The sequence below is a fragment of the Canis lupus genome, chromosome 16, assembly GCF_011100685.1.
Source record: "Canis lupus familiaris isolate Mischka breed German Shepherd chromosome 16, alternate assembly UU_Cfam_GSD_1.0, whole genome shotgun sequence".
Lineage (NCBI taxonomy): Eukaryota > Metazoa > Chordata > Mammalia > Carnivora > Canidae > Canis > Canis lupus.
This window is the reverse complement of record NC_049237.1, coordinates 22748612-22776506: the sequence shown is the minus strand read 5'-3', so window position 1 is coordinate 22776506 and position 27895 is coordinate 22748612. Positions and strand designations below refer to the sequence as shown.

General features: G+C 39.6%; 1 long non-coding RNA gene across 1 annotated transcript in view; it reads left to right on the top strand.

The window, feature by feature from the left end:
* The window catches only part of LOC111090270, a 37234-nt gene extending 9787 nt beyond the window's left edge, over positions 1-27447 (top strand). Inside the window, exon 2 of the long non-coding RNA XR_005371408.1 lies at positions 27204-27447. This is a non-coding gene — a long non-coding RNA (uncharacterized LOC111090270). The remainder of the gene's footprint in view (positions 1-27203) is intronic.
* Positions 27448-27895: the final 448 nt, after the last annotated feature.

Genomic DNA, 27895 nt, shown 5'->3' with positions numbered 1-27895 from the left:
AGAAACTTCTAGACATTTTCTCTATGCCTATTTACAAATAAATACATAAATAAATATGGATTATATTGTATGTTCTACCTTTTTACTATCCAAAATATGAACATCTTTCCATGTCAATAAATATCCATCAACAGCATACTTTTTCAGTGAGCTTGATATCACTTCCAAGTCAGAAAATATTCTAGGGGTTCATGGGGGAGAAAGAAAATCTAGATATTTCAATGGTTTGTGACCTTCTCTGCCTTTCTAAATATATTTTACTTTTGTTTTTAAAGAAGGTTCTGTATCATGTGTTGCTAATTTGCAAAGTGATTGGGTTATTTTATATTTTTCTCTTAAGAATTGTATCTCTTTAAATTTATGTGACATCTTTGGTTGATTTCTTTCCAAACACATGCGTGTAGTCAGTAGATCTTCACAAGGAAAAAAGTCCCCACCTTTAAAATGACTGACCACGTTTTTGGTCTTGTAAAGCTCTCCCTTCCTTGGTGTGCTCCTGGAGATAGCCCGTAGTTTGATGACACATGTACTTCTATGCTATACCATGCAATCCCCACTTATGAAAGGTTTCATTCCTTACTACCTGAATTCTCAAGACTCTATAATCTGCACAGTGTGGTAAAATGCTACAATATTTTACAGTGTTTATAAAATTTTATATTTTGCAACTATTACAAAAAAAAAGCAGACTATGACACACAGCTTTACTGGAGCCATACTTCAGGCAAGTTCATGAATAAACTGATCTCAGCAATATTTTGTTGGATGAAACATCAGCAGAAACTGATAATGTAGAGTCTGAGAAATCCATATAGAAGATGATAGTAGTCCCAATAGTTCATTTTTGCTTTTGTTTCTTTTGCCTTCGTGGATGTGTCTTGCAAGAAGTTACTGTGGCCAAGTTCAAAAAGGGTGTTGCCTGTGTTCTCTTCTAGGATTTTGATGGAATCTTGTCTCACATTTAGAACTTTCATCCATTTTGAGTTTATCTTTGTGTATGGTGCAAGAGAGTGGTCTAGTTTCATTCTTCTGCGTGTGGATGTCCAATTTTCCCAGCACCATCTATCGAAGAGACTGTCTTTCTTCCAATGGATAGTATTTCCTCCTTTATCAAATATTAGTTGACCATAAAGTTTAGGGTCCACTTCTGGGTTCTCTATTCTGTTCCATTGATCTATGTGGCAGGTCTATTTTTAACTCTTTGAGGAACCTCCACACAGTTTTCCAGAGTGGCTGCACCAGTTCACATTCCCAACAGTGTAAGAGGGTTCCCTTTTCTCCGCATCCTCTCCAACATTTGTGGTTTCCTGCCTTGTTAATGTTCCCCATTCTCACTGGTGTGAGGTGGTATCTCATTGTGGTTTTGATTTGTATTTCCCTGATGGCAAGTGATGCAGAGCATTTTCTCATGTGCATGTTGGCCATGTCTATGTCTTCCTCTGTGAGATTTCTGTTCATGTCTTTTGCCCATTTCATGATTGGATTGTTTGTTTCTTTGGTGTTGAGTTGAATAAGTTCTTTATAGATCTTGGAAACTAGCCCTTTACCTGATACGTCATTTGCAAATATCTTCTCCCATTCCGTAGGTTGTCTTTTAGTTTTGTTGACTGTATCCTTTGCTGTGCAAAAGCTTCTTATCTAGACCTGCCCTACGACACAGCAATTGCACTGTTGGGGATTTACCCCAAAGATTCAGATGCAATGAAATGCCAGGACACCTGCACCCCGATGTTTCTAGCAGCAATGGCCACAATAGCCAAACTGTGGAAGGAGCCTCGGTGTCCATCGAAAGATGAATGGAGAAAGAAGATGTGGTTTATGTATACAATGGAATATTACTCAGCCATTAGAAACGACAAATACCCACCATTTGCTTCAACGTGGATGGAACTGGAGGGTATTATGCTGAGTGAAGTAAGTCAATCGGAGAAGGACAAACAGTATATGTTCTCATCCATTTGGGGAATATAAATAACAGTGAAAGGGAATATAAGGGAAGGGAGAAGAAAAAGACTCCTAACTCTGGGAAACGAACTAGGGGTGGTGGAAGGGGAGGAGGGCGGGGGGGTGGGTGTGAATGGGTGACGGGCACTGAGGGGGCACTTGACGGGATGAGCACTGGGTGTTATTCTGTATGTTGGTAAATTGAACACCAATAAAAAATTAATTTATTTAAAAAAGAAGAGGATGATAGTAAACATAATGTCCCTCCATAGTTTACATCTCATGTTCAGCTTTGCAGTTTATTCTATCCCACATACATGCATATGTCTGAAGTTTTAATAGGAGATTTTTAGGTAACCACAGTCCCTGCTCAGTTTTTAGCAGGAGTTTAATATCTTAAATATTATTAACTTTCAAATGACTTCTCTGGAAAAGAAAAAAAAACTCATACATTTCTTAGGCAGAAAATACAGACCAACCATCTGTTAAATATGTATTTAATATGTAATCAAAAACATAAAAAAGATAATCAGTATTTTCTTAATCACTCTTAAAGTGATAATAAGAGCAGCTAACATTTTTGTATCACTTGCTTATTTGTGTGCACTTCCCTAAGGGTTTTATGTTACATGTAATTAATTTATGAGTCATACAGTTTTCACAACTATCTCATGAGATAGGGACTTTAAATAATGATTGGAAATAAATGTGTCTCAATAAATAAATTAATTTTGAGAAAAATAAAATTGAATATCTTCTTGTGTGAAAATGTGTATAGTCAACAAATTTGATGGTGGGAAAGCAATGCAACGTATAACAAAATGGTTTCAATCATTTTTTCTAAAGATATTTTAAGAAACCATTGGATATCTTGGCTAAAGACACTTTTTGAGTATTGTTTAATCTTAAAATCTTCAGAAAAAAAGCTTGGCCCATTTAAGAAGTCTCTTAATCATTTCACAATCTATGTAAGTCAAATTATAATGCTGTACATCCTAAATTTACCTAGTGCTGTATGTCAATTATATCTCCATAAAACTGGAAAGGAAAAAAAAGTCTCTTAGGAGTAAGAGTCTTAAGGTCAAACAAAGCAATATTTGATGCAACATAAAATTTGAAGATAAAGAAGGAAGGCATTCCTAGGAAGTTAGTAACTTCGCTGCCAGAGCGACACTGTTATGATAGAACAAAGGAAAGACAAAGGAAACTGTAGCGTGTGCTGTGGGGTTGTTGGTTGTTTCTTCCTCATCTTGTTCTGCTAGAGGTAAGGAAGAGAACACTTAGGGATTTGGAGCAGAGAGAAGGAAAAGTAACTTTCTTTTAGAAAAGAAGATTCAGGGATTTTCGATTCCTCTCATAATAAAGATACAGATACAGATAAAGTCCTAATTAGAATAAAGAACTAATAAAAGGCCTGATAGGGCAATAAGCTTTCTTGTCCACAAGATTGTTGCATGTATATTATATACAATGTATACACTTGTTTGTGTGCTGAGCAATTTCAGATTTTAAGAAAAGGTTCAGTGAGTCCTTTTTTTTTTTTAAGATTTTATTTATTTATTCACGAGAGACACCGAGAGAGAGAGAGACAGAGACAGAGACACAGGCAGAGGGAGAAGCAGGCTCCATGCAGGGAGCCCAACGTGAGACTCCATCCCAGGTCTCCAGGATCACACCCTGGGCTGAAGGTGGCGCTAAACCACTGAGCCACCCGGGCTGCCCATGAGTCCTTAAGGATAGAACTATTAGTTGAATTTTGTTCAGAAGACCCTGATATACCTGGATGTTTGAGTTTCTTTAAATCTTGCTCTGTACCAGCTTATGTAGTTACACAAGAGTTAATAAATATTTTTCCCCCCTTACTCTATTTGTAGAAAAGAATAAATGTCTGCATTGTAACAAGTGTACTGTTCTCACCTGGAGAATGTAGACCCATCACCGGGGTTTCCACCCTTTGGCACCTTCCTCCTGGTGGTAGCTCAGCTTCCCTGTTGGGAACGTAATCAGTGTCCTGGGACAGTGTGTGTACCCTCAAACTTTTTGCGATCGCACACACTGTAGGTTTCATATGTTATAAAGGATTGTACACACATTGGGTCAGTGTCTTTACGGTAAGCCGCCTATTTTCCCTTTTCTAATAAAACCCTAGCTTAGAGCATACAGTTTTCCGAGCTTTGTAGGAAGCAGCCAGAAAGCAGCGTGTGTCACCTGAGGCTTGTTCGTTTCCTCCACTGAGTTTGGCTTCGTGTTCCTCTTTCCTGGGCAGAAGCTGGGAATTAGAGCCCTGAAGGGGTTTAAATGCTGCACTTGGGGCAACACTCGGCCAAGCAAGCTGGCCGTTGACACCTGGGCAAGGTTATGACAAGGTTTCTGCACAGTTATGACTGGGAGAGTCTCGGAGTGAAGATTGATGGTCACCTCGCCTCAGACTGATGTTGCTTTGGGCGCCTCTGAAGACGACGGAGCCCACCACGGCCGTGCTCAGGTCACTCCCCACGTGGGTTTCTCTTTCAGACAAAAGTGGTGCCATTGAACCATTACCACTGCTCCTGTCCGAATAGCACTTTTCTCCTTATTTTAGAGTGTCGTTTTACCAGGAGATGTACTGAAGGGAAGAGAAAGCTTTAAATACATAAGATTTCTCTTTCTTTTTTAAGCTTTGCACCCTGGAGCCCGGCATCCGTCACTCCCTGTGTGAACTCGGGTCACTCCTGTTTGGGCTCCACTAGCCGCGCTCCCAGGAGGACGGCGTCCTAGCTCACCCGGAGAGAAGCTATGAGGCATCGTCATGCCTTTCCTTCTTGTCTGCTTCCAAGTTACCATATGTTTATCTATCTTATTCTCCCTCCTATCTTAGAGGAAAAGAAACCCTTCATTTCTTTCCAAAACCATCTTTCTTCATCTTTGTCAATGATCTTTCTCTTTTCCTACCTTTCCTGGGATTTAATTTACTATTTTTTCTCTCTCATTCTCTCTTCTAGTTTCTCCTTCCTGGTACGTATAAATGTGTACAAGTCTTACCCCTGCATCTTCCCTAAGCTCACAGTCTCCATCCAGTTACCCTTCTTCCCCTCTGCTTTGTTTCATTGCCAACTTCCTGATAGAGTTTTCTGCAATCGCTGCTTTCTCATCTCTTGTCTACTTTTCAGCTTGGTTTCCATCCTCATTACACAACTGAACTTGTCATAGCAAAAATCATCCACGGTCTCAAATCTAGCGTCCTTCTGAATGGTCATCTAACTGGACCTCACCACAACTGCCTCTGTGCTAAGCAATTTTTCATTTAATAGAGATTTTTAAAATAGAGATTTTATTTATTTGAGAGAGAGAGAGAGAGAGATAGCAACAGAGATAGTGAAAGAGAGCATGACTAGGAAGGAGGGGGAGAAGCTAAGCAATTCTTCATTTAATAGAGATTTTTTAAATAGAGATTTTATTTATTTGAGAGAGAGAGAGACAGAGACAGATAGCAACAGAGATAGTGAAAGAGAGCATGACTAGGAAGGAGGGGGGGAAGCTGAGCAGGGAGCCTCATGTGGGGCTGGGTCCCAGGACCCAGGATCATCCTGAGCCCAAGGCAGCCTCTTCCTCAGGATCCCCTGGGCATCCCTAGTCCTCTCTTCTGACAGTCTTCCCCGGGTCTACGGAGCAGTTCCCTACTCCTCCCTAACTAGTCTCACCCTTAAATGTTACCCATGGTTCTGTCGCGGGGGTTGATTTTAGTTGGGTTTGCAGAGGTGGGCTTGGCAATGGCTCCTACCATGTTCTGTGTGGTGACACTTCGGGGCCTGGGCCACTCACTGGGTTCTGCGTTCTCTTCTTCCCTACAGCCTTACAGAAATTGGAATGTTTCAGAGTATCTAACACGCAAATCCAGAACTTGATATTTTTTATTTCCTTCCTTTTTTCCCCCCAAGATTGCATTTATTTACTTGAGAGAGAGTGACTGAGAGAGAGAGAGTGCAAGCAAGCATAAGTGAGGGGAGTGAGGGCAGGGGCCAAGGGAGAAGCAAGCTCCCCACAGAGCAGGAGCTGGATCCCAGGATTCTGCATAAAGTATTTCTGATGCATAAGTACCATGTCTTTCATTTAGGAAATGGTGGTGCTTGTTACAAGTTATGCAATATCCCTTTACCACAATGTTGAGAAATGTCCAGGAAACACACCCAGTGGCGATTTCCTCTAGTCTCTGGGTATATTCCCTCAAAGGTTTCCCAAAGTTAGAAGATTTGCTTATACTACAGATTTGTATGTGGAGGCTAGAGTTACTCGCCTACTTCTCATTTCAGCAAAGTCTTCCTTTTTTACTTTTTTTCTTTTCTGTCCTTCCCTTCTTGCTCATGGGACTATTTTACTGGAAACTATTAATAATCCCCCCAAATTGCACTTTCAACTTTCCCCTAAAGAACAGAGGAAACAGACAACAGAAGTTGTGCACATATCAAACTGAAAGAGAAAAACTCAGAAAGTAGCAAAGAAGCCTGAAATAAAGCGTAAGACCTATTTCATGGCCTCAAGGGGGAAGGCGAACAGAAAACCTACCACTGAAGCTCTAGGAATTTCAGAGGCCCTCTCTGGCCCTCTCTGATATTAATAGAGGGAAACTAATCACCCCAGATAGGTCGTTGAGAGTTTTAGAGTATCAAAATTCATTTAATGTTGCACCATTCGCAGATGTTGATAGTTTATTTCTAGCAGTTATTAAAAGCCCAATGTAGGGATGCCTGGGTGGCTCAGTGGTTGGGCATCTGCCTTTGGCTCACGTTGTGATTCTGGGGTCCTGGGATGGAGTCCCACACTGGGCTCTCCGCAGGGAGCCTGCTTCTCCCTCTGCCTGTGTCTCTGCCTCTCTCTGTGTCTCTCATGAATAAATGAAATTTTACAAAAATAAATGAGTAAAATCCCCCATTTTTTTGACAAACTAAAAGATATTGATTTTCTCAGGCTCAAACAGTCTTTTCGTTTTCCTTTTTTTCTTTTTTTTTTTTTAAAGACAACTTTTAAAGGAATGTGAACACTTTTGATAATTTTCCAAGGAGCAGTTCATTACAGTACCCTTTTAGGATGTAAAAGATTATCAGAAGACTCTTTTCTTTACCTTATTTTGTAGTTTTGTATGTTCTGGAGAGTTTCAAGAGTTTACACCAGAAGAAAACAGCTTTAATTTAGAATGGAAGTGCTTGGATGGGAAAGGATTGATCATGCTAATGATATTGTATATTGTTTATTCTTTCTTTCGCTCTCCCAAATATTTCCATCCATCTATTAACAAACAAAAGGTTTATTCCTGTTTGTTTAGTTTTGTTTTACTTTCTTTAAAAATCAGAGTACTCAATAATTGCTGTGGGAGTTTAAATTACCCAGTCTAACAAAATGCCATCCAGAGTCTGAAACTATGTAACATCCATCCCTTTGAATAATTTACAATGTTTGCAACTCAGCTGCAATGTTTTTTTCAGGATCTAATCTTTCTTCAGAAGTTGAATGGCAAACAGCCATTCTGTTGACATTCTGATGACAATTCTGTCATCTCAGAATTCTCCTTCCAGTGGAATGAGTCTAGGCTTTGTGTTTTAGATACATGTGAGCACAGTTCCAAAATCATCCATCTTGCTGAATAGCAGATGTGAGACCAGATAAGAGAATGTGTGATTCCGTGGTTTCCTTGTGCTCAATTTGTAATGATTCCACTATAAGCAAAAATAAGTAATGACAACGTTTTTCTCAGACTTTGCCTTGAATCAGAATCGGAGGGCTTGCTCCATGGCTGGGCCTTACCCCTAGAGTTTCTGATTCGGTGGTCCTGGGGAAGCCTGAGAATTTGCACTCCTGAGTGCCCAGATGATGCTGATGCTACTTGGACAGAAACTGCACTTTGAGAACCGCTGTTCTAACTACAATGTTACAGCATGATAATCATACATGGCAATCTAGATGGATTTCTATTTTCATCTCTGCATATGTAAGAGAAACTGAAAGATTAATGTGGGAATTTCACTTTTTGGTGAAGAACACATACAGAGAAAAATTATATTTTAAAACCCGACTATTCCCTATAACCTCCAAAGTGTAACATTGTATGTATAAAACACCTGAGACAAACCAAGTCATCTTTTTCTCAGTGATTTGCTGCTACAGAACAACTCTGGTTTTGCCTTTGCAAACAGATGATGAGATTGATGTCAGATGGCTATTGCCGAAGCTGGATCCATTTGTACACAAAGCCTGTCTAATCAGCAGTCCAGTTGGCCTATTTTACATCACAATATTTAATTAATGGTCATCTGCCCTGCTGGCAGGATTAAATCAGTACTGCTCCTACACCCAAAGCAAATGTCTCTCTCTGGAAATTTTACCTTTGGAATTCAAACACAAATCAAATTCCCTGAGTCACTATTCGAAGAACAGGTGCAAGAGTGCCCCACAACATGTTTTTATTGGTTTTGCCTCACTTAAAAAAAAAAGTTAAAGTATTTATGGCTTTTGAAGACCACCAGTCTTTTAATATTCCCTATGTGATATTTCACCTTTTTAAAAAGCCCACGTGTCAGAAAAGAGGAGCTCTGAAGCTCAAGCTCATATGCTATGAAGCAGCCGAGCAAAGACCGCACCACCAGAACTGAGCGGTGGGTGCGGCTGCGGGTGAGGACCCAGCAGAGGCTGGGCGACACCCTGTGTGCAGGAGGAAAAGCCCCACAGGGCACCAGGACAGTGCTCTCATGCCAGCGCTGGCAATTGTTGCACAGAGGCTGATGCACAACAAGTGCCTGAATATTTTCCTTTCCAAACTTTTGGTGTCCTGTAAGATGCAGCCTGAGTCTAGAACAGCTTACAATCGCTAGTGCTTACACCTAGGTCTGTGTTAGCAAGGTAGTCTGAAGGGAAAACGAATCAACAATATTGCACTTGGTTACGATTGTCAAGCATGTTCTCTCTTTGACCTGCCTCATCTAGAGTCTCCCCTTCACCTTCCAGTGTAACTGCTGCTGCCAGGGAGAGGCAGAGAGAGTCAGGGAAGTGCTCTTAGCCTTCACTTCATTCTTTCTCTACAGTTTTGATCCCTCTAACTTCTTCCTTTTATCCCCACCCCTTATTCTTCTAATATATAAAATGACTACAAAACCATAAACTGGTTGCCCGACTGCACAGGAGAAACAGTGCTTTTATTTTATTTTTAAGAATTTATTTATTTATTTATTTATTTATTTATTTATTTATTTATTTATTTATGAGAGAGAGAGAGTAAGATTGAGCAGGGGGAAGGGCAGAGGGAGAGGGACAAGTAGACTCCGTGCTGAGCGCAGAGCCCAACAAGAGGCTTTTGTAAAAAAAAATATTTTATTTGTTTATTCATGAGAGACACAGAGAGAGAGTCTAGAGAGGCAGAGACACCAGCAGAAGGAGAAGCAGGCTCTATGCAGGGAGCCTGACATAGGACTCCAGGATCACGCCCTGGGCCGAAGGCGGTGCTAAACCGCTGAGCCACCCAGGCTGCCCCCAAGAAGAGGCTTGATCCCATGACCCTGGGATCATGATCTGAGCTGAAACCAAGTGCCAGATGCTTTGCTGACTGAACCATCCAAATGCCCCACAATCCTTTTATTTTATAGCTATGACAAAATAGATCTAGTCTTAATTATATTTTTCAGCTTATTCAGTCTTTCTTTTCTCATTTTTTCTTTATTCTTTTTTCTCAGTCTCAAACTGAAGTGTCCTCAAGTTTTCCCACAAATTCGCAAGTTATTTTATTGTCCAATGGAGTGTGCTCAAAATAATGTAACTCTTAATGCTAGTCTCTCCAAAATATAAGTAAAAAATGGTGATCTGCAAATATCATGTGCAAACTCCAACAAATATAGATTTTTAATATTATCTATGATTTTGGATTATGATTGTTTTCCATTATAATAGATAACATAGTATATTGCCTCATACTTTAGCAGGCTTTAAATTATTGACTGACTGATTGTCCTTTTGTCCTGTGAGTTTAATTATACGAAAACTGAAAGCTTATATTTTTATAATTGTTCTCAAGCCAATGGTTTACTTAGTAAATTGCATTATAACAAAGTTTCTAAGGTTTGACAAAAGGATAAATTGTTTTTCTTCACAATCTCCTAAGGCTATAGTTTTATAGTTATTTCTTCAAAGATTTTATTTTGATTTGAAAGAGTGAGAGAGAGCATGAGCAGGGTAGGGGCGGAGGGAGAGGGAGAAACAGACTCCCCACTGAGCAGAGAGACAAGTGAGGCTCCTGTTGAGAACCCTGGGATCATGACCTGAGTCGAGGACAGACGCTGAACTGACTGAGCCACCCAGGAGCCCTTATAGTAATTTCAAAACAATGTCTTTTGAGGGTGCTAAGACTAAAGACCAGTGAGCAGATCAAGCTGAAAACAAAAATAACATGGATCCAATGAACTATTATTAATGAATAGCCAGTGGCCACCAGACTCATATACTTGAGCTTGAAGTAAAAAACATAAAATGAGAAGTTCTCTTTCTGAAGCATTCATATCTCGAACCATGTAAACATCTCATAACAAATTTAACTTGTCTCCACAGTCTGCTACCTCATTCCAGCTTGACATGATGTCTAAATAGTGACTGAAAAAGTAATTGTTCAGAAAAATGACCAGCCATGAAGTTCTATCCTGTTCTGAAAATGAAGCTAAGCAAATTCTGAAAAGTGGAATGTCCCTCAAGAGACTCACCTCCTCAGGGGACTCTCTAGATCTATCTCCCCTACTCCCTGCTTGGGGGACATGTTTCCCAGTATCATGGGAAAGAGGCTGTGATTTAGACACAGAGAGTCAGACTAAGACTCTTTCAGGACAGGTCCCATACATCCTCTCAAAGGTGAAGAAGAGAAGGGTCAGAATTGGCTGGAATTCTAACAGAAGCGATATCTTAGGGAATTGGGCTGCAAGTAAAGACTCGGGGGCTGTGGTTTTAGGCCAGGCTTCTCAAGTTCTGCTGGCTTAATTTGGAAGATAATGCTTATGGTAGCTGCTGTTCAGAATGGTGGCTTGTGGTCTTCATAACTTTGAATGTGACGTTTCAGAATGAGGTAGGATGGTGGTAACATATCAATACATATTTTCCAGTGGAAATAAAAGTGAAAGGAACATGAAATCTTGAGTGTTTGGGGTTGGAGGAACACTTAAGACATTCGACAACTACTTATTATTGATTTAAATGTACCTTTTCATCCAGAAAAAAAAAAAATCTCGTCTTCACTGTTTGATGGCCACTCCAAGAAGGGAAAATTAGAAAGTCTATTTTTTTCTTATTCTGGGCTTTAGAATAGGAAAAGTGGGGCAGACTAGTGGTGAGGAGGAAGAAAAGGGACCAAGGAAAACTTAATCCTTCAAAGCATTTGTATTGTATTTTTATTGACTTAAAACACTGATTATGATAACTGAGAAATGTTGAGAGTGGAGAGGAAAGAGCATGTTTTATATATTCATTAGTAGAGAATTGCCACAAACACAACAGCTATGATGCCTGATCTTACAAAGGAAAGTGGCTGAAGATGTAGATTCTAGAGGGAGACACACATGAGGCACTGACCTTGGGGACACAGCTCATTGGGGTGCCAAAACTTCCGTCATCAAGATAAATAATATAATACTAGCAAATTCCTTAAATTCTGTGCCTGAGGCAAGTGGCTCACTCCCCTCATGCTAGTTCCATTGATGGATTCTAAATGAATTTGACGAATCTTTTGTGAAGAGGGTTATAGAAAGCAGATTTCTCAGGGCAGGGGCCAGGGAGGCGGTCCTTAGTTGGCCTTTAATGTGTCATGGGGACATCTGGGATATACATGCCAAGTGTAAGTGATTCAATGAGATTTGAATTACATTTGAAAATGTAACCCAGAAATTCCATACTTGAAACAATCTAGTTAGAAAATGTAAGCTTAACTTTAAGGTGTGTATTGGGTTGAATGGTAGCCCTCAGAAAGATCTGTCCATGTTCATGACCCCTGAGACCTGTGATCTCAGGTCTTAGATGTGACCTTTCAAATGTGACTTTATTTGAAAAAAACAAAAACCCCCAAAAAGTCTTTGCTGATATAATTAAAAATTAAATATCTGAGATAAGGAGATCACCTCGTGTTACCTGGGTGGCACCTGAATCCAACAGGTGGTGGGACCAGCGGGGGACACACGGGCGGTGGGGGGGGGGGGCGGGGGCCTCCCAGCCTGGGAAGCTTCAGACCCAAAGAACGGCTACCCCCCCCGCCCCGCCCCGGGGTCTCCCGAGGCCTGCAGACTGACCCGCACCTTGATTCTGCACTTGGAGCTTCCAGAGCTGGGAGGGAATGAATGTGTGCTGCGGGGAGCCATGGAGCTGGTGGCTGTTGTTCACAGGGTCCGGTACGCGATCCACCGCAGAGGCATCGCAACCGGGGCGCTGGACCGCATCCCTGCGGAATGCTGCCGTCTTCAAGAGTAAACTGAGGCTCTGCCTTTAAGTAGGGTGACCAGGTAATTTATTGACCAAATCAGAATACTTTGGAGAAAAGGAGTACTATTCATCATGACGCCTGGACAGCGGGGACAAATCCTGGACAGACTGCCCTATGTGATCAAGGGCCTAAACTGTAAATTCCCAGCAAATTACTGGCCCCTGCTAAGTTTGTTATTGGAACTACAACCTCACTTTAAGTATAGATGTTCAAGGAGTTCTAGTGTAGAGTGCAAACACTTCAGGGGTTTTTTGTTAAGTAGATCAACAGAAATAAGTACTGACTGGCCTTTGAAGCAAGGTTTTCTTTTGTGGTTTTATTTTTTAAAGATTATATTTGAGGGGGGACAGAAGGAAAGAAGCTCAAGCAGACCCCTGCTGAGCGGAGAGCAGGAAGCAGGGCTTGATCTCAGGACCTTGAGATCATGACCTGCACAGAAATCAAGAGTCAGACCCTGCTTCGCAGATTGAGCCACCCCGGTGGCCCTGAAGCAAGGGTTTATGTTGCAAAAATCACCGAGCAGATATACTTAGAAGAGCAGAGACTCTGACTCTAGAGAGCTGGAGGACCAGCACTGCCTGCCGTGGGACATTGGACCAGCTCTCCAGTGTCGTTGCAGGGGTGTAATGGGTACGTTTGTGTGTTTGTCATTAGTAGCAGCGCTTTCCATTATGCCTGAGTTTCATGGTGTTTTGATTATTAAACAGCTAGAGGAGGTTAAGTATTTGGGCGAGAAAAGTAGAACCAAAAAAAAATCTATTTTTCTCATGTTAAGGGGTGTATAAAATCTTTAACTGAATCCACTTAGAGAAGAATTATCACTTCAAAATCATACAACACTCTACCTTGGCTATAATGTTCATTAACCAATCAGGTTTTTTTAAAGATTTTATTTATTTATTCGTGAGAGAGACAAAGTGAGAGGCAGAGACACAGGCAGAGGGAGAAGCAGGTTCCATGCAGGAAACCTGATGTGGGATTCGATCTTGGGTCTCCAGGATCATGCCCTGAGCTGAAGGTGGTGCTAAATCGCTGAGCCATCCAGGCTGTCCCAATCAGTTTGTTTTTTTTTTTTTTTTAAAACCAATCAGTTTTATGTTTTGGTTTAGAAATCTAACTTCATTATGACAACATACACTTTAAACTTTGATAATATGTTTGGTATTTCTCTGGTTTTAACTGTGTTAAATATGCTGTAGCAATGCGAAAAAATGTTTTCTATATTTCTAGGGTATATCAATGAGCAATATCTAAGTTTCAGCTTTTCAATAAAAAATATTTCTGGCACCAGCTATATGCTGGGCACTTTCTCACATGCTAGGGATGCAAAGATGTGAGTACCATCTCCACCTGTTCCACTTTCTGCCCTCTCTTCCCCATTCTGTACCCTGGAGACTGACCCTTACCGATGGCTCCCTTGCCTCCTGGCTTCCAGTCAGTGTTAGCTGCACCTGCGAAGTGGTGCCCATCTGTCACAGGGTGTGTCCACTTGACTTTCTCTGGTTCTCACTCCAAAAGGATTCCAGTAACTGGTCAGCTCTAGGGCTGGTAAATATGGGGTTTGGGGGAGCTGGTGAGAGAAGGGAAGGGACGATACTATAGGATTTCTCTCATTTTCCTAAACTCTGCTCACAGTTTTGTAAATAGTCTGTTTGTTAAACTGACTCCAGATTACTAATATGAGAGGCTAAGATCCTAATTGAAGAAAGTACGGACTCACCATGAAGGAGCTCACTTCTAGCTGGAGAGACAGACGTATAACAGCTAACTGTATCATAAAATAAAAACTTTACAATTAAAGGCCCATGCAAATTGATGTCAGGGCCCCGAGGAAAGAATGAGGATGTGTTCCCAGGAAAGACAGAGGCGAGGAGACACATAGAGTAGTCTTCACCCAGAGCATAGCACCTGAGCCATGGAGAGAGCAGAGGTGGTGGATTTCTTGGCATCTTTATGCCCTCACAACCTAAGAGATCTTGGGCTGGTTCGTTAATGATAGTGACACAGAATCAGGAAGAAAGAGGAAAGTCCTGGAGATCCCACTGTGGTGGGGTTTTCATGGTTACTATTATAGAATAATGATATGTGGTGAGATGAGCAATAAGCCCAAGCCCGAAAGCCTTCCAGTCCTAAACTTGTTGCTAGCTAACTGTATGAACAAAAGAGTGTTTCCTACCTAAGCTTCTCTCTGTTTCAGCTGCTTCCTCTACTAAGTGGAGAGGATAATTCCTGCCCTTCCTCTTAGAGGATTTCTGCGAGGCTCAAAATGAAATAGTGCTTATAAGAATGTTATAGGACTAAAGCACTGTACAGATGTAGAACATATAGATGTAGGTAAGATGGAACAAGGTTAGCCATGAGTTGATGATAATTGAAGCTAGATGATAAGCACATAGGAGTTTATTACACATTCTACTTGTGTGTGTGTGTAGAACATTGTGTTGAGAAATAATTGACTTACAGAAAAGCTGCAAAAATAATACAGAAAATTTCTGTATACACTCCATCAGATTCCCCAAATGTTGATAATATACCCCTTGTGCTTTGTCATTCTCTATATGTAATATGGATGAATGTGTATGTATTGGGTTTTTTATTAAATCATTTGAGAATAAGTTATAAACATGATGACATTTACTCCCATGAATGTGTATTTCCTACAAACAAATTCATCCTCTTTCATGCCTACAGTACAATGATCAAAATGAGGACATTAATGCCTATATAGCATTATAAATATTACATGTATGACACTTATACAGTATTATCTATGCCTCATAGCTCAGTCAAATGTCACCAAATGTCTCACTAACCTCTTTTATAGCTAAAGAAAAAGAATTTTTGCTTTCTGGTCCAGTATCCAATCAAGGATCCAATCAAGGACCACACTTGCATTTAGCAGATGTTTGTTTAATGTCTTTAATCCCTTTAAATCTGGATCAGTTCCTGTCTTGTCTCTCTCTCTCTCTTTTTTTTATCATCTTGCAGCGCAGCCCTTTATTTTGTAGAATGTCCCTCAGTCTAGGCTTGTCTGATGTTTCCTTATGATTAGATTCAGGGTGTACATTTTTGATGGGAAAGCCATGTTACAGAAACCCAAGTTCAGCTTCCCGTTGTTCTAAAGGCTAATACTCAAGAGATAGGTTTGGACTGGAAAGGAATATGAGCTTTATTCAGAGGCCAGCCACCTGGAGAAGGTAGACTCTTGTCCAAAGGCCTATCCAAGGTTTCTGCCTGGCCCATGAATTTTTAAAGGGAGTGCAGTGGTCTGTGACATTTCTTGATCAGGGGCAGACTCAGTGATGTCAGCCTCAAGAGTTATCGTGGTGCTTGGAGATTGGGCGAGAAGGTCCGATTCCTTGGCACCCAGGGCCTGTGCAGGAGTATTCTCTTGTTTCTTTAAAGGAGGGCAAGGCCTACAGATGTGCAAAGGGAGGCCAGTAAAGTCATTTTTCACCTTAAAAAAAGTGACCTTAAAAAATAAAAGAATTTTGATAAAAGACTGCTGGGCTAATCAGAAAGCTAAGGGGGCTTCAACAGACTTCTTGGCCTCTATGGCCTGGAACATTCTGGTCTTTCATTCCTTAAGGCCTGCAAATCTCCAAGAAAGTAAATTAGTTCTGGTGAAGGGCCTTAAGTCAGCAAGCAAGAAGTATGCTAACTTAAAGCAAGGTAATAACCCTTAAGACCAGCCGGAAGGCTGTAACAACCACAGAAGGGATGTATCCTCTCAGAGTGTCCTATCAAGAGTCACACAATATCTGTTTGTCACATTATTTGTGACTAACTTTACTTGATTAAGGTTATTTAAGCCAGTAAAGCTACATTTTCTCTTTGTCATTAATAAACATCTTGTGAAGAGATCATTTACTTTCATATATTTTTAATTTATATTTTTATAATAAAAATAGGGACAGTGGGGGATCAAGAGTTTAGTTTTAGATAAATTAACTTGAGATATCAAATAGAAAATCAAATATATGAATATGAAGCTAAGAGTAGTGTTTTAAGGTAGTGTGGTATAATATAGATGAATCATTGAGTAGATTGAGGAGGAAATAGAAAGGGAAGTCAAGAGCCTTTGTAGAATTTTTTATAAGTTTTGATTGTGAGAAAGCAAAATAATGGGGTTGGTAACTGTAGGGAATATAGGGTCAGGAAAGGATTTTTCTAAATTTTGGGAAATAGAAGAACATCCTGACATGCTGATAGGAATGATGCAGCAGGCACAGAGGGATTGGAGGGGGTAAGTGGCACAATGGAGAGAGGGGTTTTCAGAGGCAGTGACGTCTCCGAGCATAGTTATCCTCAAGTCAGGAAGCTGGGTTCCCATCCCAGTTCTGCCACTCTCTAGCTGTGATGCTTGGGTAAGGAAATCAAACCCTTAGTACCTGAATTAATCCATTTGAAAAGTAGGAGTGTTAATGAGAATGAAGTAAGATGATATCTATAAAAAACATAGCACAGTGTCTGCTGAAGTGAGTGCTATGTACATGCAAAGTTAAACATGATCTTGAACTCACAGTCATTTAATACCTTAGAATTGTTTTCTCTCTGACCTGAATTCTGGAGTATTTCCTCAAAACCCTTCTGCTCTTTAATTACATCTAATTTGTTATTTAATCCAGACTTTGAAATTTTAACTTCAATAACTGTATCTTTCATTTTTAGTTCTCTTTAGATTCCCCTTTCTTCAGATAGTGTCTTGATCTTTAAAATGGTTTCTATTTCCTGTTTTAACTTTTAAATTATTTAAACATAATTATTATATAGTCCCTTTCCAATATTTCAATTTGGTAGGGAGCACATGTTTTCCTATATATTTATATGTGCTGACTTTCCCTTATGGTGATTCATTTTCTTTTGTGGTTTGTAACTTCTATTTGTGAGTTCATTTTTGACTGAAGTTGTTTGTTTCTCTGGGTGTCCCATGAGACTCATTTTGCATTTTCTTTTGCCAATTGTTCTATGGGTTTCAGTGACCTGGGAACCATTTTTATATTAATTTTGCAGCTTATTATCCCACAGATTAGGGCTCTATACTTACTGGGATTTCATAACAGGATTTGTTGTTGTCCATTTATTTGATTTTTATTTTAAAATCAGAAGCCTTTCCAGAATAGCTAATACTAGAATTTTCTGGAATGTCTTTCCAGGGACTTAGCTACAGAAAGTTTTTCCCAGTTTCAGTTCTCTAATTTGCAGTCTTAAGACCACATCAAAATACCCTCCTTGGGGCATTAAAACCTCAGTCTTTTGGACCTGTATCCAGGGATGATGTGCCCCCTGGGCTGCCAGAGGCAGTTTGTAAGCCTATCACTCTGCCTGAGACATTTCTTGCTGTTACCAATAACAGTAGAAAGTCCATTTGTTCTTTCAATCTTGGCTATGTGTTTACACAATTCTTTTGTTATATTTTATGTGTTTGTAGAAGGGATAGAACCTGTTTTAGTCCAAATGACCCTTTTGTAGGAACCAGAACTCTGCCACTTAATAGATATAGATATATAGATATTATAAAGAGACCTAGCAGGAAGATTTTCCTGAAGAATATGCAAGCCATCTTTTTCTCTATAGATTCTTCAAACTCAGCTCCTGGAATAAGCTAGATCAAGGATCCAGAGCTAGATACCAGGAATGCATCTCATCAGGCCTCTTGTAGAATTGCTTTTCTCAAATTACAGTTTGACATGACATTCTCAACTTATATAGGCATATTTTATCAGAAACAGCCCTGTGAAACCCGTTACTGCCTTTGCTATAAAGATATTGCTGAAAAGAACAAATTCTGCCTTCTGTATTCCTCCTGAGTAACTGGATTGGTTTTCTTTGGTGGAAACTCTGAATTGAGTAACTGCTAGTGTTGTCCTCTTTGAATGGACAATAAGAAAGCTTAAAGCCAAGTTTGTAGCCAACTTCTAATAAGAGTATAAGGTTCTTGGCATGCATTATTGGATTCCAACCTTGCTCTTGGCTCCATCTTATTTAACTATGCCTATTTTTTCTCTTTCAGTGTCATACATTTGAAATGTACTTTATCTTGTTACATTGTATTTATCTCTGTAAACTATTTTACATTTTTGACAGGGTAGGGTGGATGATGTGTGTCTATGAATGACTACATTAATGTGTAAGGTATCAAGCTAGTTGAATAACACAGTAAATTGACCTCTATGAGTTTCTATTAAGGGCAGGAAATAATTTATAATCCAAGGGCAAAAGAGTGAAGATATCACAAAATAATAGACAACTGTTAAAAATTAAAGTTGAGGAATATTTATAGGAATGGGACACACACAACAACAAAGTATTTATCTAATGCTCCCCCTCCCATGTATCCAATAAGAGAATGCAATAATAAATCAGTAATAATTATCTCCTTTAGTAGGAATCTACTTCATCTTATTTTATTATTTATGTATTCTTTATTTTCCAAAATATTGATTATAAACATATATTTCCATTATAATTATATAATGAAAAGCAGATGAATACCACTGTATCTGTCAGGGCTGCAAGAGGAAACAACATTCACCCCAAATGGTTTAAATAAAGAGAATTGAATGGTGGATATTCTAAAGAGGCATGTGCTGTTAAAAGAATGAGCAAAGATTGTTCAGGCTTCCCAAAAATAGTAACTCCCCCCACCACCCAGGGTATTGGAAGGGTACGAGAGAAAAGAAATAAAACAGTGGCTTGGGGCCAGAGGCTATTCCACCAGAACTGTAGTCACAGAGAAACATGAACATTTACAGAGATACAGTGCCAAAGCAGAGAGGCAGGAGGAAGGAAATATTCAGATTTCTCTCCTTTACCCACTGTGATGGTCAATTTTGGGTCAACTTCACTGAGCCACAGTGTGCCCAGATATGTGATCAAGCATTATTGTAGGTGTTTCTGAGGGTGTTTGGGGATGAGCATAACCTTTAAATTGGTAGATCGAGTAGATTACCCTCCAGAATGTGGGTGAACTTCATCCAATCAATTGAAGGCCTGAAAAGAACAAAAAAACTGCCTGTCCCCCAAGTAAGAGAGAATCTTTCCTGTCTGACTGCCTTTGACTTTTTCCTACTTTTGCACTTCTCTGAAACATGAAGTTTTTCTGGATCTCAAGCCTGCCAGTCCTTGGGAGGGAACCCCATACCATTGGCTCTCCTGGGTCAGCAGCTTACTGAGTGACCCTACAGATCTTGGAGCTTGTTAGCCTCCAGATTAGTGTGAGCCCATTAATTATAATACACCTATAAATTATGCACACATGCACACACATCTAGTTGGTTTTGTTTGTCTGGAGAACCCTAATATCTGACTAGTACACACTCTGAACTCCTATTGGTGCTTTCCATTGGCCAAAACCAGCCAGCAGAGGACCTGGATGATGTCCTGGGGCTCAGAGCAATGCAGAAGACAGTGGCTGAGTCCCAGGGTTGTGCATGCTGAGCGGGTGGTGGAGGTCAGGGGTGTGAACAAATGGAGACAAACAAAATGCTATGGTGGTTCAGAGAAGGGAGAGATTGGAACCAATGGGGAAAATTTTATATAGAGCTATTTATCTGTGGATAAAATGGGATTATGACAAAATTATGTAATAGCTATAAAGTTCTGTAATATGCCAGCTCTTATGAAGATTAAGCTGCATAGTACTACACACCACAGGATAATACTACGTACCCAATAAAAATTGTAATAGCATTGGGGCTCCTGGGTGACTCAGTTGCTCAGTAGGTTGAGCATCTGACCCTTGGTTCAGCCCAGGTCATGATCTCATGGGTTGTGGGACTGAGCCATCTGGGGCTCTTCACTCAGTGGGGAGTCTGCTTGAAGATTCTCTCCCTCTACTCCCCCACTCACATGTGTGCTCTCCTTTCTTCTCTGTCTCTCTCTCTAAATAAATAAATAAATAAATCTTAGAAAAAAATTACAGTAGCACTTGTCATGTGCCAGACCCTATGCTAAATGCTTTACATGAGAAATTGGATATTTCCTTTTTAAATGTTAAATAATGAGGCAGAAAAATGAACCCCTTCACAGAGGCCTAAATATGTAAAATGCAGCAGATGGTTGGAGGAATGATTGCAGTTTGCTCAGGCACTCTGCAAATAAGAGGTCCTACGGCTTGAGGAGACCATGATGCCATTTTGGGTTTCATGTTCATTCAATGCAATCCTAGTTATGGCCAGAACAACACTGACCTGTAGTCCAGCCAGAGCCAAGTCATGTATAAAAACAACCTCAAATGCCCAAAACCTCACATCAGGAATGGTTTATGTTCTTGCAGGAGGAGAGTAAGCTCTTTCCATTCAGGGGACCTGTAGGAATCTCCCCTGGCTGTGGCCCATGCCCAAACCTAGAAAGTAAGTAAAACAAGAAGAAAGCTCAGAAGGGCATACGAGGAAACAAGTCAGCTGTCAGTCATGGAAAGGAGTTGGGGAGTTCCACTTTCTGCTGATGTGAAATTCTATTTCTTCTACTTTTGTCAGTGTCTTGCCAAGCCTTTGGAAGAATGAAGGTGGGGATGGTCCTGCTGTCAGATAACTGTAGGTCCTTTAATAGGAAGAGAAAAAAGCATAAGTGAAAGGAAGCCAAGCGAAATGGATCAGATCATTCTCTGCAAAGTATTAAAGCTTGTGGCAAAGCCAGGGAGGCTTCTCCTCATTGTCCCTAGGACTTTTCTGGGCAGAGCATTTTGAAGGTCAGCCTGACGTAGAGCCTGACATCAATCTGACTCCTATCTTGCCCTGAAATGGTTCTTGTCACTGACAGATCAGACAGGAATGTTGGGGCTTGTTCAGGGTTCTCTAGGCACCAGTTAAGAACATCCAGTGTGGGAGCATCTGGGTGGCTCTGTCGGTGAAGCATCTGCCCTCAGCTCAGGTCATGATCTCAGGGATCGGAGCCCTGATCGGGCATCCTGCTCAGTGTGCTTCTCCCTCCCTCTGCCCCTCCCTCCACTTGTGCTCTCTCAAATAAATAGATAAAATCTTAAAAAAAAAAAAAAAGAACATTCAGTTTATTTATTTTTAAAGATTTTATTTATTTATTCATGATAGACACACACACACACACACAGAGGCAGGGACATAGGCAGAGGGAGAAGCAGGCTCCATGCAGGGAGCCCGACATGGGACTCAATCCCAGGTCTCCAGGATCACAGTCCTGGGCCAAAGGCAACGCTAAACCACTGAGCCACCTGGGCTGCCCAAGAACATTGAGTTTAAATTTTTTTTTAATTTATTTATTTATTTATTTATGATAGTCACAGAGAGAGAGAGAGAGAGGCAGAGACACAGGCAGAGGGAGAAGCAGGCTCCACGCACTGGGAGCCCGATGTGGGATTCGATCCCGGGTCTCCAGGATCGCGCCCTAGGCCAAAGGCAGGCGCCAAACCGCTGCGCCACCCTGGGATCCCGAACATTGAGTTTAATTGCTTACATGACGAAAGACACTATATTCCAGCCTGAGCTTTGACTGGATATTTTGGGAGCCATGATTATTGACATGTGAGTGACTGTATCTTAAAGAGCAATAGGCCAAACCTGTAACACTGAAATGAAACAGGATCAGGATCTATGAATGAAGGAAGACAGCCAACAGCCCAGACATTGACAAGTCCCGCATAGCTTCAAGATGAATCTGCTCTGGCTACCCAGGACCTGAGGTTGGTACTGCAGGTTGGGCATAGGGGAAGGATCTTCCATTCTCAAAGAACTTCATGTCACAGGTCTGGGAGCCAGGGAGTATGGGTTCTAGTCCGAACCCTGCCTCTAAGTTTTCCTATGTCTTATGGTGAAATGTCTTCTCTGGCCTCAGCCTCTTCATAATTAAAATGGTAGAGTTGTGTAAGAAGACTTCTAAGGGCTTTCCCTGTAGGGGGTATAGCTCAGTAGTATACCCGTGAGTTCCAGAACCTAAGGTAGTGGCACCTAAAACATGGGTTTCTAGTCTTTGAGCAGCTTCTGATAAACTTCAAAGGAAAAACAATCTCAGCTCCAGAACCTGGCACAGGATGTCCATACTGCCAGGGGCATCTTGGATTCTGACCTCTAGCTGTGATCCAAGAGAGCTTGTCAAATGGCAGACAAATTGTCACTAGCTTATCTTATGTCGTGGCGGGCATTATTAACGAATCGTATTATTTTCCTAAAACCCTTCTCAACTCAGAGCTTCAAGCAAACACTACTAATAGATTAGGGTAGGCTTGCTAGATGAAACTTACTTGCTATCTCTGCTCTCATCTTTCCTTCTGGTTTGACATTCTTCATTGGATAACATCAAGATTAATTGGCTTGCATGGAAAATTCAGCTATTGTATGAGATGACTACATTTGAATTAGGGCTTTAAGTAATTGAACTCTATAGACAACAGTCTTTGTATTTAAGTATTACATTAGTGAAGACATTTGTTCTCATAATTTAGCACTGTGTAAACAAAGATGTGGTTACCATAGAATCATGGCATGTGAAGAAAAGAAACCGTAAACATGTGTCTGGACATCCTTTTGTCCCTTGGAAGAAACACAGTGCAATTATCATAACACATTCAGTGACAATATTGCTTTATCTATGCTGAGTAATAGTATTACATGTGTCTCTTCTGGGAGATTTCCATAATCTAATGGAGTTTCACATTTGGCCTTAATTATCTTTTACTTAATTTAATTTAGATTGCTGTCTACCAAGCTAAGTTTTTCATCCTTTTCTTGTATATACATAGCAATTATTAAAAGGTAGCTATCATATCCATTTCCAAATGTCACAAGTGAGTTAAAAATTCTTTGGGCTGGGCCCCAGGTGGCTCAGCGGTGTAGCGCCTGCCTTTGGCCCAGGATGTGATCCTGAAGACCTGGGATCAAGTCCCCTGTCGGGGGCTCCCTGCATAGAGCCTGCTTCTCCCTCTGCCTATGTCTCTGCCTCTCTCTCTCTCCCTGTGTCTCTCATGGATAAATAAATAAAATCTTTAAAAAAAAAATGTGTGTGTGTGTGTGGGGGGGGTTTGCATTACATCATCTACTCTGATGTTTGATGCTCTTCCCAGAATCATTTCCAAGTTATCTACATTATGTTAAGTAACGAAATACACTTGGGAAGTTTTTCCTTTGTTAACATAGAAAGTTTGTGTAGGTTCTTTGAATTTTGTGTGATAAAACTGGTGTTTAACTTTTCATATTCTTCACTCATTCAAAGATAGTTTCTTCCATAACTCACAGTGAGGACCAAAGAAGACCAGAAGTAAGGAGCTTAGTTGAGGAAGTGTGAGTTATCAGAACAAGCCAGGAGGAGACATATTTGCATTAAGATGCAGCAGACCATCTGGGAGAAATCAAGACCAGTAACATATATGACAGGGCTTCTCCACTCTGATGAATGCATCTGAATGAAAGGGGGCACATGGTGTCCCTACCTGGGTCAAGAGCACAGTGGGTGAGCATCAAAAGGACCTTAACCAAACAGATAGTTGAGGTACCTGTCCATGTCCTGGAACACTGGTCCAAGGCTGACATAGGGTAGAGGCTGACTCATAGTGAAGCTAATAAAACTTATGCTGTGGGGCCCCTAGCTTCTATGAACCACTTCCAAGAGGCCCTGGGAGGGGCCTTAGCAATGTGTTTACACAGTCAGATGTACTTTTTAAAATATGCTCACAGAAAGGAAAAGAAAAGATATTTTGTTTTTAAATTTTTATTTATTTATTTTAGAGAGAGAGAGAGAGTCAGAGGAGGGGCAGAGGGAGAAGAGAATATTAAGCAAACTCTGTACTGAGCATGAGCCCAGTGCATGGCATGACCCAAAGATCGTGACCCTGAGATCACAACCTGAGCTGAAACCAAGTCAAACTCCCAACCAACTGCATCACATAGGTGTCCCAAGAAAAGATATTTTAAGCACTGTTGGTCAAGATTTCAGTCTCTGTTTGTCTCTGTCCTTTACCTCATATTGGGTGTTTTTATAAGCTCATGTCCATTGTCTAGTTGGGTCTTTTGCCTGAAGTTTTTGAACTAGTCATTTGGTTTTTGGTGTTGAGTTGTGTAAGTCCTTTATATATTTTGGATATTAATGCCTTATTACATATATCATTTGTAAATATCTTCTCCCATTTAGTTGTCTTTTTGTTTTGTTGATGGGTTCCTTTGCTGTGTAAAAGCTTTTAATTTTGTTTAGTCCCGACACTTTATTTTTACTTTTGTTTCCTTCATCTGAGGAGACAGATCCATAAGTATGTTATCAAGACCAATGTTGACAACATTATTGTCTATGAGTTTTTTTAAGGAGTTTTATGATTTCAGGTGTTACATTTAGGTCTTCAATCAATTTTGAATTCATTTTTGTGTACAATGTACGAAACTTATTCAGTCACATTCTTCTGCATGTAGCTGTCCAATATTCCTGACATGATTTATTGAAAAGACTGTCTTTTCTCCGTTATATATTCTTGCCCCCTTTGTCCTAGATTAATTGAGATAGGGTATTTCTAGGCTCTATCCTGTTCTATTGATCTGTTTGTTTTTGTGCCAGTATCATGCTGTTTTGATTACTAAAGTTTTGTAATATAACTTGAAGTCCAGAATTGTGAAACCACTAGCTTTGTTTTTTCTTTCTCAAGATTGCTTTGGCTACTTGGGGTTTTTTGTGGTTCCATATAAATTTTAGGATTATTTTGTTCTAGTTCTGTGAAAAATTCTATTGGTATTTTGATGAGGATTGCATTGAATCTGTGGATTGCTTTGGATACTATGGACACTTTAATAATATTAATTGTCTCAATCCATGAGCATGGTATACCTTTTCATTTGTTTGTGTCTTCTTCAATTTCTCTCATTAATGCCTTATAGTTTTGAGTATAGGTCTTTCACCTCCTTGGTTAAATTTATTCTGAGCGATCTTACTTTTTTTATGATTTTTAAAAAATACTTATTTATTTATTCAGAGAGAAAGAGAGGCAGAGACACAGGCAGAGGGAGAAGCAGGCTCCGTGCAGGGAGCCCGATGTGGGGCTCGATCCAGGGTCTCCAGGATCACACCCTGGGCTGCAGGCGGCGCTAAACCACTGCGCCACCAGGGCTGCCCGCAATCTTACTTTTTATGATACAATCCCAATTAAATGGGATTTTTTCTTAATTTCTCCTTCTTTTACTTCATTATTAGTGTATAGAAATGCAACTGATTTCTGTAGATTAATTTTTTATCTTGCAACTAAATTCATTTATTAGTTCTAAAACTATTTTGGTGGAGTCTTTAGTTTTCTACATCATATCATCTGCAAATAGTGACGGTTTACTTCTTCCTTACCAATTTGGATGCCTTTTATGTCTTTTTCTTGACTGAATGCTGCAGCTCGGACTTCCACTACTTGGATTGAAGAAAAGTGGTGAGGGTGGACATCCTTATCTTATTCCTTATCTTAGAGGAAAAGCTTTCAGGTTTTTTTACCATTAAATATAATGTTAATTGTGGGTTTTTCATAAATGGCCTTTATTTTGTTGAGGTAGGTTGTCTTTGAACCCACTTTGTTGAGAGTTTTTATCATGGACATATGTTGTATTTCATCAGATGATTTTTCTTTATCTATTGAAATAATCATATTTTTTATCCTTCCTCTTGTTAATGTGACATATCACATTGATTGATCTGTGAATATTGAATGACTCTTTAATATACTGTGGAATTTAGTTTGCTAATATTTTATTGAGAATTTTGTGTTCATGTTCATCAGAGATGTTGGCTGGTAGTTTTCTATTTTTATAGTGTCTGTCTGATTTTGGTATCAGAGTAATGCTTGGTCTCAGTGAATGGATTTGAAAGTGTTTCTTCCTCTTCTATTTTTTAGAATAGTTTAAGAATAGGTGTTTTTTTTTGTTGTTGTTGTTGTTGTTGTTGTTGTTTTTTAACGAATAGGTATTTTTTGAATGTTTGGTAGAATTCACTTGTGAAGCCATTTGGTCTATTTGTTTTTTGGGGAGTTTTTTGATTAGCTATTCAATTTTATTACTAGTAGTATGTCTGTTCAAATTTTTTATTTCTTCCTGATTCAGTTTTGGAGGCTTGTATGTTTATAGGCATTTATCCTTTTCTTCTAGATTGTTCCACTTATTGGCATATAATTTTCAAATATTTTCTTGTAACTACTTGTATTTCTGTAGTGTTGGTTATTAGTTCTCCTCCTTCACTTCTGATTATTTATTTATTTTATTTATTTGAGTGTTCTTTTTCTTGAGTCAGGCTAAAGGTTTATCAATTTTGTTTATCTTTTCAAAGACTAAAAAGAGTTTTAAAAGATCTTGGTTTCATTGCTATTATTATTTTATAATCTTTTTTAAGGTTTTATTTATTCATGAGAGAGAGAGAGAGAGGCAAAGACACAGACAGAGGGAGAAGCAGGCTCCATGCCGGGAGCCCGACACGGACCCGATCCCGGGACTCCAGGATCATGCTCTGGGCCAAAGGCAGGCGCTGAACCACTGAGCCACCCAGGGATCCCCGCTATTGTTATTTTAATCTCTATTTCATTTATTTCTGCCCTAATCTTTATTATTTTCTTCTTTCTAACAATTTTGGGATTTATTTGCTCTTCTTTTTCTTGCTCCTTTAGGTATGAAATTAGGTTGCTTATTTGAGATTTTTCTTATTTCTTGAGGTAGGTCTATGTATCTATAAACTTTTTTCTCAGAACTGCTTTTGCTATGTCCCAAAGATTTTGGATCATAACGTTTTCATTTTGACTTGTCACCATATACTTTTCAATTTCCTCTTTGATTTCTTCACTGGCCCATTTTGTTTATTTTTTTAGGTGAAAGATTATCCTGATGTTGCAATGAGAAGTGCAATGAGAAATTTTCTTCAAAAACACTGGAACTTTCATGGAAATAATTAAGCTGATTATTGGATTTGATGCATTTTTGTGTGATCAACTAACAATTTTTTAAAAATGACTTGCTTATGCAAAATAATTTACATAACATTAATCAAAATAACTGGAAATCCTTTACAAAATGTGTTGCAAAATCAAATAAATAAACCAGAAACAAATACTACTCCGTAACTGTAAATTCTTCATAGGATATAGTAAATGCTTTATCAGTTGGTGATTATTGTGCATTAGTCTTATAACAGAAAAACCTATGCATAATTTTAACTTTGTTACCAAATTAAAACCATTTATCTGTGACTTTATTCAGAAAAGTAAAAGAAATGGTCATCCTATGACAATATATGAAGGAGGCTACAAAGGGCAACAAGCACCCTTTCAAATATTAATAATTATGTAGGGCATATGACATACACAGCTCATTCCTTAATCACTTTAGAGAAAAAGCTGCCCCAATAGTACTGGTTACTATAGTATTTTTTTAATTTAATTTTTTTTTATTTTTTGGTTACTGTAGTATTTTCACAATAGTTAATAAGTCTGCTTTTCAGGCTTGTCTAGTACAGTACTACCCAATAGAAATATAATATGAGCCATATTAAAATTTTCTAGTA